At 47.2% G+C, this 9,702-nt stretch overlaps 1 protein-coding gene across 2 annotated transcripts in view; it reads right to left on the reverse strand.

Moving 5' to 3' along the window:
* The window catches only part of Gpr55 (G protein-coupled receptor 55), a 45,391-nt gene that overhangs the window by 2,103 nt on the left and 33,586 nt on the right, over window positions 1-9,702 (reverse strand). The gene's annotated exons all lie outside the window — the stretch shown is intronic.

The raw sequence follows: 9,702 nt of genomic DNA on the forward strand, positions 1-9,702 counted from the left end.
AGCTTGTTCTAAGTAGGTGCTTTAGACCACTGAGCCATCTCTCCAGCCCTCTACTCTTTTAAGGTTGGAAAATTATAAGTCAAATTATTGCAGGTTGGTAGGGATTGTCTGCATATCTTTTCAGGCTCTGTGTGTGTGTGTGTGTGTGTGTGTGTTACTGTACTAGAGATTGAATACACTGACCTGAACCCCCAGCCTTTTTAAATCTTTTTTTATTTTGAGACAAGGTGTTGCTAAGTAGCTAAGTTGCCCAGGCTGGGTTCAAATTTTCCATCCTTCTGCCTCAGCTTCCCAGAGTACTAGGATTATATATGGGCATGCACCATCACTGCCAGCTTCATTCTTTTTTCTGTGCGCACACACACACACACACACACACACACTGTTTTTTGTGGGGTTTCTTTGAGACAGGCTGTCAGTATGAAGTTCAGGCTGGGCTTGAACTTGCTGTGTAGCCCTCGCTGGTCTTGAGCCCACTGCGATCTTCTTGCCTTAGCTTCCTGAGGGCTGAGATTATAGGCGTGGTGATACCATACCTGGCCGGCACACACATCTTTCTCAAAACTGGGACCCTTCCATATGTGAGTGTCTCTCCCTTTTTTCACTGAGAACCCCCACTGAAAGCAGTAGCAACGGAAACCCTGGCCCAAACGGGCTGAAGCAGAAAAAGGGAATTTCATGGAAAACATGAAAACCAGGTAGGATTCCATGCAGGAACTGCTTGAAGAGAGATTCAGGCAGTGATGGGATGAGCTGCCAAATAACTGAGGTTATTTTAAAATATTTTGCTTTATAATTATAGTGCAGTGGCAGAGTGTGGCTTAGCACGTGAGAAATGAACCCAGGACCTGTCCATGAAAAGGAAATGTGTTAAAGCTCAGCCCCATCTACAGGCCTTTTTTTTTTTTTGGAAGAACTGGGGATTGAACTCAGGCCCTTGTGCTTGCCAGGGACACGCTTATTTCACTGAGCCATCTCTCCAGCCCTTTGCTTTATAATTAAAATATATATTCAGTGTTTGTGGTTTTTCTGTTTTTTTCTTTTTTTGGTCACAGTGTGAGGTGGATAATTCTGTCATTTTACATGGTTTCTTACCAAGATTTTGTAATTATAAAACATTTCCCTAAACAAAGAAGAACAAGAGGGATTTCAAAGAGACTCAATCCCTTTTCCCGTCCTCCCCTCTGCTGTCCCCACCCGCTTGCCCTGGAGCTGAAGAAATGACTCCACCCCTGTCTGTAGGAACGGTTGTCCCACATCCCCTGGCCCAGGGGCAGACACTTGCCCCATCCAGGGCAATGCCAACTCCCAGCAGTGTATCTTGGCTTGGTCTTCTCTCTGTAAGGGTAGGAAGATCTGTAAGAGTTGTGCCTCATGCCCTGGAGAGAAATCCAGACAGAAAATGGAGAGCCAGGGAAGAAATGACAGCTCCAGACAGGACAGAATACTCTGTCCTGTCTGGAGCTGTCATTTCATAGATATACAGCTACTTTCTCTGAATTCAATGAGAAGAAAGCTTTGTACTAATAGTGTTTGGACAGGATATCATGTCTGCATCTTGTACTATGAATAAACACTACGAAGACAACAATGTGCAATGTATTAACTATTGAAACTGTCCTACTAATCGGTTTTGAAACTGTCTCATGTTATTTGTTGTCTGCCTTCCCTCCTCCCTCCTTTCCTCTAAGGACAGGTCCCAGATGCCAGTGGGAAAGAAGAAAGCTGTTCCGTTGTGTGGAGGACCACCTGAGCAGCTCTCCTTGAAAGAAGAGCGACTGTCTCCTTTTTGACTGAGCCTGAGCCTATTTCCGTGTATTGTTACGTACAGAGCTGGCTAGGACTTCTGTTTATCCTTCAATTGGCCTTAAGCACTGTCTATTGGTCTAGCTGAGGCACTGGTGGTAGTCTTTGAAGGTGGCGTGCATGTTTCCCTGATAGCCCGCACCTGCTGCTCTTTAACCTGAGCCGGGTCAAGACAAGATGAAGAGCCAGTGTTCCGTGCTGCCAGCTGGGATTGAGCCTCAAGATAGAGGCTATGACTTCCTGGGGCTTGAAAGATTACATCAGAGCTGAAGCACCAAAACCCCAAAACTTTAGATATTATCTCGATAGCATAACGCAGATTACTGTCTCTGCACATCCTCTCTGCATACAGCAGAGGTAAATGTAGGCCACCCGCCTAGCTCAGCTCACAGTACTCACCTACTTCCCACAATTCTCAGTCATTCCTCCTCAAGCCACTCCTCTTCCACTGAAGAACAGCCAGGTACTGTCCTGGGTCAGCCTCTTGTTCCAGAAAGCTATCTTCACGGCTGGACTTAGGGCCCGTTGGCTCCCCAGTAATTATAAATATGTTTTAGTGTCTTTACTTTTTTTTTCAAGTTTCTAAAATTCTTTTTATTCATTTTCATTTCTTTAAGACAGAGTTAGGGCCGGGGAGGTAGCTCAGTAGAATAAGTGGGGTGTCTTTATTTTCGCCGTGGAGTGGTAGATTGGAATTAACTTGGTGGGATTCCAATAATGTATCTTTGGGATGACAAATATTGACTTCTTGGACCTAGACAAGGACCTGGAGGGGACTCCTACACCCTTGGAGGCCTGCTTCAGCCACAGCCTCCTCTGCCCCTGGGATTCCTGCCTAGCAGGACCTGTGCTGCACAAAAGCTGTCCCCAGAGAACCTTGCCTTGGTGACCATGCAGAGATTGTTCACAGCTTAGGGTATGATGCTGGGTTTTTCTAATTTAGAAGTGGCCCCTGCACACAATACGATATTCAAACAGTACAAGAGAACCTGTCAAAGACAGCCAGCCTGCAGCATCAGGGGGCTGAGCCATTCTGTCCCGAGGCAGCCGTGTTACCTGTTCTTGCATCCTTCTCCCAGAAATCTTCCCCAGTATGCGCATTTGCATGCACACATATGTAGGATAGCTTTAGAGTTTGGGATTTTTTTTGTTTGTTTGGGTTTGGCTTTTGTTTTTTTAAGACAGGATCTCACTATGTAGTTCAGTCTGGCCTTAAACTTGCAGGAATCCTCCTGTGTCTGCCTCCTGAGTGCCAGGATTACACACCACCATGCCCAGCTCAAGTTCTGGAAATATTGCACCTACTGCTGCGTTCTTTGGCTTTCTCCTAACAATGTTTCTTGGAAATTGTTCCACATCTTTCTTTCTTTCTTTTTTTCTTTCTTTCTTTCTTTCTTTCTTTCTTTCTTTCTTTCTTTCTTTCTTTCCTTCCTTCCTTCCTTCCTTCTTTCTTCTCCTCTTTCTCCTCCTCCTCCTTCTCCTTCTTCTTTTCTTCTTTCTTTTTGAGACAGGGTCTCCCTCTGTAGTCCAGTCTGGCTTTGAACTCACTATGTAGCTCAAGCTGCTCTTGAACTTGCATGTATCCTCCTGCCTCAGCTTCCTGAGTGCTGGGACTACAGGCCTGATGCTGCATCTTCTGTACCCAGTGCAACTTTTTCTAACAGTTTTATTGTAATCCGTTGTGTGGAGGTACCAGAACTCATCTAGCCAGTAGCTAATGAGCTTAATGTTTACTACAAAACAAAAAATTCCACAATAACTGTCCTGAGACTTCTATCTTTGCTACGTAGTTCTTGCTGAGAATTCCCATTCTGTTATTATTTCTCATCACAAGTTCCTAGGGAGGCCTGGTGAGATGACTCAGTGGTCTAAAGCACCTACTTAGAGCAAGCTTGGCAGAGCTCAGGGACTGCGGTTCAATCCCCCAGCACCATATGCCAGCCAGCCCTGCCCCCTGGTGGGCTGAGCTGGCCACACACACACACACACACACACACACACATAAATTAAAAAAAAAAAAAAAAAGTCCCTAGGGAAGCTAGGGGATGAGATGATTCCAGCATTTTTAGGTCCTATGTGAAATACCACTCCCTTAACTAGAAAGAAAAAATACACATACTGGATAGGTGTTTTTAGACATATAGACGCCCCTTGCTGAATATTTTGTGCATACTGCTTCATATGTCGGCTTTCTAAGCGTCTGCGCTTGCCTGTGTGTGAATTTCTCTCAGGGATCTGGGAGGGAACATTCCTGGTGGTCAAAGATTAGGGTCCTAGGGCCAGGCATGCAGCTCAGAGGCACAGCACCTGCCTGGCAAGCACAAGGTGCTGAGTTCTATTCCTAGTACGAAAAAAAAGGGGGGGAGGATGTAAGTGTGACCTGGCAGAGACACTGATCGCCAGGGTTGATTCGGCTGCTGTGGCTGCCGGGCGGGTGTCTGCTTCCTCCCTCAGCACTTCATGTGCATCCCTCCCAAAGCTGCTGGCTCTGTTGGGACTCCCCACACACATGCACCATAAAGTTAGACCTTATTGCAGTGGAAAACCAAGACTGGAAAGAGAAGCACAAAGCTTATGCTCAACAGCACCCCCACAGGAGAAAATAAAAACAACTCAGATGGGGCCCTCAGGCCATCTGCTTGGGGTGGGTCATGCTCAAGGGCCCCTGTGGATGGTTTTTGGTGGGTTTTTTTGCAGAACTGGGGATTGAACTCAGACCCTTGCACTTTCCAAGGAAGTGCTTATTCCACTGAGCCATCTCCCTGGTCCCCCTGTGGATGAATGAATGTGGAGGCACACACCTGTGATCCCAGCACTGGGGAGGCTGGGGCAGGAGGATTGTCAAGAGTGCTCAGTCAGTCCAGGCTATGTAGTAAGTTCAAGGTCAGGCTGAACTACATACAGAAATCCTACCTCAAGAAAACATCAAAATAAATAAAATAGAACATATGCTCAAAGACCAACCCAAGCCCAAATATGGCTGAATTAGAAAGAACAAAAACTAATAACAAAGGAAGAAAAATGACCTGACCAGGAGGAGCAAATAACCGAAGATGCGGGATGCAGGCTATGACCCTGCAGGCGTTCGCGTGGGAGACAGACCCGGCGCGGCCGTCAGGGGCTCCGGGGAGACCTGTGGGCTGCTGGCGTTGCTGGCCGACGTCACACAGGAGCTTCTCACCCGTAATCTTCAAAGCCTCACACAGCACTCACTCTATGCGCCAGGAGAAAGAACTTAGGTTGAAAAATAACTACTTCCAGCTAATGGCAAAGCGAGCAGAAAGCCTGAAACATTAATCCTCTGTGTTCCTTCTCAAGCTCCAGGAAAGGATCTTTTAAAGAATCTTTGAAAATAAAAGGGACAACGCTGGAGTACAATTAAAAGGCATAAATGCACTCCAGGCTGCAGTCAGAGAGGAAATCGGCTCCCACAGGGGTCGGGCCCATAGCAAGCACCGTCCCCACAGTGGGGGCGACCTCCCCCTACCCTTCACTGGGCTCCCAGCCACAGGCTGCCCTGCTCTGGCCAACCCAGGCTCACACCTATACACCAGTCACGCTGTAGGTGGCCAGGTCCTCTTGAGAGTTAGATACCAAGATGGTGCTGGCCCCCCACAGCCTGCTTCAGAGCAGGGGAGCAAGAGCAGTTGGGAAGTCCCACAGGTGACACCCTGGAAAGAGGGTGTGGGAGGTGGGGTGGTCCTGAGAGCCTCCCCCCAAGCCCTGGAGCATCCGTGAGCCACAGTTCCCTGTCCCAGGCGTCTCTCGGGGAACAGGGCTCACCCAGGACTGGCTGCTTTGCTGAGGGTGGCCTCGGTGTGGGTGTCACAGTGGTTCTGGAGGGGCCCAGGGGTGCTGCATGCCCAGTGCTCCGAGTAGCAGGCTTCTGCCTGGCCACCAGGGGGGCCACCCTGATGCTTCCTCCCATGAATGCTGAGATCTGGTCAGTGTCACAGGCAGCAGCGTCATAGGTAGCTGCGCGACCTTCCCGGTTGCCAGCCTGGCAGAGCCGTCCGCGATGAGTCACCTTTCTTCACAGGGACTGGTGAGCTTGTTGTTTGTTTTCTGCAGGATTTTAGTAGAGCCCAATCCCAGCCTCCTAGCAGGTAGGACAACAGATTGAGTGAGGCAAGGTCCTGGGCCAAGCCACCCACATCAGTGACAGAGGGGAAGAGCTCCACTGCCCTCTGGTGGCCCCCAGCTGCCTGGAGCTCTCTATGCAGGGCTGAGGACAGCCACAGGGCAAAGGAGAACAAAAGAAAAGAGGGGGCAAGAGATCCAAGCAAAATTTATGGGGAAAAACCACTCCCAGATGTCTGCTGCCTCTGCTACTGATACAGGGCCTCACAAACACCCGCAGCAACCGAGCTAGGCTCCGGAATGCTCTCTAAAAAACAGTAACACAGAAGAGGTCTAAAGGGTGCATGGACTGAAGGCCGTGGCTCCAGGCTGGGAACGAAGACGTCCACTCTCTTGTAGGTGGGCCGCTAGAAATTCCCTCCACATTTTAGACTTCAAGAGATAAGGGCAGGGCAGAGACATAGCTCAGCGGCACAGCACCTGCCTGGCAAGCGCAAGTCCTGAGTTCAATTCCTAGTGCCAAAAATTCAAATAAAAAGAGATAATGACAAGTTGCAAAATGGAGACACACAGCTGAAGGGCTTGAAGCAAGTGCTGGCTGCGGGAAACCAGAAGAGGAGAACTCATGGGACACAAATACAGTTACAGAAACAGTGACAGCATCGTTGAGGGGGACAAGCCAGTGACAGAAACCACTGGAGCCTCCAGGATGCCAGTGTGAGAAAGCAGCATGGGGCTCAGTGCCCTCCCAGCCTTTGGACACCCGCAGGAGGCTAGAATGTGTCCCCTGCGGAGAAGGGGTTTCCATAAAACTGTAGGTGAATTCACAAAGAAGGAAAGCACCTTGGGTTACAGGAGGCCGGAAGGAGAGGAGCCAGGGCAGGGCTGCCGCACACAGCTGGCTGGCTAACAGCCCAGGAAGGAGGACCAACTTCTACTTGATCTACTTGATCCACTCTTTTTTTCCTTTTTCTTTTTTATGGCTTTTTAAGACAGAGTCTCGCCGAGCAGCCCAGGCTGGCTCCAGCTCACAGAGATGCTCCTGCCTGCTTGGCCTCCTGACCGCTGGGATTCTAGGTCTGCACCACCACATCCAGCATGATCTCCAGCTCTTTAAAAATCCACCTTCATTCGTGGTTAACATCTAATACTTGCACATCAATGGGGCAGACACTGTGTGGTGTTTAACACACACACAGCAGGCACAAATGTCACCAGGCCTGTTAACTCCCCTCTGTCACCTCCTTACGCGTGGAGGCTTCCAGCTCCTCCCTTCCCAGTTCATAGAGCAGACAGCAGGTTATGACGGACTGCAGCCAGCCGCTGTGCTGCAGAGCAGCGCAAGGCCTTTCATTGCTTGTTTTTGTTGTAATGATTACAGAAAATGTGTCAGGTTTTTTTTTAAACCTTGAACTGAGTACTATTAAGGAAAGGATGTGTCTTTAAAATCCCCAATGAATAAAGGAAATAAATGAAAACATTGGGCTAAATAACAAACGAGTAAAGACCACAGAGGAAAAACAAGCCCTAAAATATAACAGTAAATAAAAAGTTTAAACTTCCTCTGCCAACATACTCAGTTCAGTTAAAGAGTGCAATTCAATTCTGCTCTTTTAAAGGGCACGCTAATATCACACAGCAATTTTCAGTGTAGAAGTCCCACCGTGATAAAGCAAATATAAACAGAAGATTCAGGTGACCACAGATGGGAGTAGTGTGGCAGCACTGAAGACTAAAGTCACTCAACAGGATTGGGAAAGTCATTTTCTGTTAATGAAAGAGAAACACCACTGGGAAGTCCAACATTGCCCAGTACTCTTATCCTTTGGATGGCACTGCGTGAAGGCATACATTGAGCATGGTGCCACACACCTGTAATCCCAGCACTTGAGAGATTGAGGCAGGAGGATCACCATGCGTTTGAGGCCAGCCTGGGCTACACAGTGAGCTCAAGGCTAGCCTGAACTGCATAGTGAAACCCTGTCCCAAAAAGACCAATAAAAAAAAAAGTTTCAGGAAATCACAAAATAAATTATGAAGATAAAATCAGAAATACATGAGTTAATTAAGAGGAAGTACCAGAATCAATAAATTTAATAGGTGATTTGTTGGGGACAGAAACAGTACACAAAGCAATGCTTATCTGTAACAACTATGGCCAAATGATCCCAAGTACAAAGAAGAAAGAGCCTAAGCTTCGATGGTGGGGGACAGAAAGTAGGCAGAAGCTGTGTTCTGCTTGGTACAGATCCTCTTACAAATTTCAATGTCATCAGTGACTTGGGGACAAAACCCAATTTACCGCAAGGGATACAAGAGTTGACTCAAGAAGTTGAAGTCTTAATAGGCCAGGCCTACAGTCAAGGAAGATCCTGAGAATGTTACCAAAAGTATTATCCTCTTTTATTTCTTTTTTGTACCAGGAATGAAACTCAGGAGCTGGCCAAATAGCTCAGTGGATTAAAGCACCTGCAAGCAGGCACAGGGGCAAGGGGTTCGATCCCCAGGCCTGCTGTACCAGCCCCACCCCCAGGGTGTGCTGAGATAGCAATTCAGACTGGGTATGGTGGCACGTGCCTGTAATCCCAGCTCTTCGGAGGCTGTAAACAGGAGGATCACTATGAGTCTGATCTAGTAGTGAGACCCTGAACACCCTGTAGACCCTTCCCTAAAATACAAAAAAAAAAAAAAAAAAAAAAAAAAAAAAAAGAAAGAAGCACAGGACCTTGCATTCCCCAGGCAGGCACTGTGCCACTGAGCTAGACCCCTCCACCCCCCCGCCCAGTTACTGTCCTTTTAAAACAGCCCTCTCCCTTTCTCTTCCACATCATCCCTCTGCTCTCCCCTTTCTCCTCTTCCCTGCCCCTCCCTCCTCCTTTTCCTTTTGAGGCTGGGGATAAAACACTGAGCCCTAAGTACACTTGAGCCACTGTGCCACAACCCTCATTTCAACTTTTTAAGTTATACATAACTCCCATATTGTATGAGCTATTTCAGAACATAAAACTATATTAATGAAGTTCTATCCTCAAATGAACGTATCCAACTAGTAAACATGAGAAAAAACTTATTACTTAAATGCTATTATAGGGGGTTACCGGTTAGCTCAGTTGTTTAAGCACCTGCATGGGCAAACCCACTCAGGCTTGCAGGACCAAGGTTCGATCCCCAGCTCCACATGCCACATGCCACACCATACCTACCTTTAAGGCAACCTGAGCCAGCCAAAAGAAAAAAAAATCCTTCTCAACTTTTGGGCTGGCAAGATAGCTCAGCTGTCTAAGGCACCTGCTTAGGCAAGCTTAGGCAGCCACAGGGGACCGAGGTTCAATCCCCAGTACCACATGCTGTGCTGGCCCCACCCTCAGGGTGGGCTGAGGCGGCCCCCTAAGATGCAATTATGAATATATATACATATAAGATGTATATATAATATATATGCTAATTAAAGTACTAGTAGATAGAATTCAGGACACTAAAATTATAAAATATCATTACTAAATCAGATTTAGCATAGAAATGTAAGACAATTTCAGTGTTAGGAAATCTGTTGATATTGTAAATCATATCATCAAATCTAAAAGTGAAAAGCCATCTGATTATATCAACACATACCTTTTCACAAAAGTTACTTAAATGAAGGAATAAAAAATACTTTCACCAGATGTGGTAGCACATGTATGTAATCCCACAACTAGTGAGGCTGAGGCAGGAAGATTGCTGTGAGTTCGAGGCCAGTTTGGGCTATGCAGTGAGTTCAAGGCCAACCTGCACTACATAGTGAGACCCTGCCTCAACAAAAAGAAAAGCAAAAAA

The sequence above is a fragment of the Octodon degus genome, unplaced genomic scaffold (assembly GCF_000260255.1).
Source record: "Octodon degus isolate 3935 unplaced genomic scaffold, OctDeg1.0 scaffold00089, whole genome shotgun sequence".
Lineage (NCBI taxonomy): Eukaryota > Metazoa > Chordata > Mammalia > Rodentia > Octodontidae > Octodon > Octodon degus.